This window comes from Penaeus monodon, chromosome 25 (genome assembly GCF_015228065.2).
Source record: "Penaeus monodon isolate SGIC_2016 chromosome 25, NSTDA_Pmon_1, whole genome shotgun sequence".
In the NCBI taxonomy this organism is placed as follows: Eukaryota; Metazoa; Arthropoda; class Malacostraca; order Decapoda; family Penaeidae; genus Penaeus; species Penaeus monodon.
This window is the reverse complement of record NC_051410.1, coordinates 35,533,776-35,534,154: the sequence shown is the minus strand read 5'-3', so window position 1 is coordinate 35,534,154 and position 379 is coordinate 35,533,776. Positions and strand designations below refer to the sequence as shown.

The 379-nt window shown below is 40.9% G+C and overlaps 1 protein-coding gene across 1 annotated transcript in view; it reads right to left on the bottom strand.

The window, feature by feature from the left end:
* LOC119589376 (probable cytochrome P450 49a1) overlaps positions 1–379 on the bottom strand; it is a 9,880-nt gene that overhangs the window by 7,485 nt on the left and 2,016 nt on the right. The gene's annotated exons all lie outside the window — the stretch shown is intronic.

Genomic DNA, 379 nt, shown 5'->3' with positions numbered 1-379 from the left:
GATCGAACATGATCTGCGTAAAGTTAATATTCTGCAAATAATTTAGTAAGTTCATTCTACGTTCTATAGCCATTGTTTATCAGAGGGTAATCCAGTATACAGCTTGGGCAGACCCAGTTACCTCCACGTGGCGTGACCTTCACTCAACACAACACAGGACTGATTATGACTGGGTCTGGGCTGGGTCGAATGCAGCTCCTCGTTCGCACCTTTAAATTCTTCGTTTTGGCACAGAATGGAACGTTTATTTTGTCTTGTTTTTGATGAAGGAAACAATAAGTCGAGAATACTTTGAAATGAACATGTGGAACGTTTTCACTGTGACATGTTAGTTGCATATTACTGTAGTTTGGGGTTGATGGGTTTATACACTTGGCGA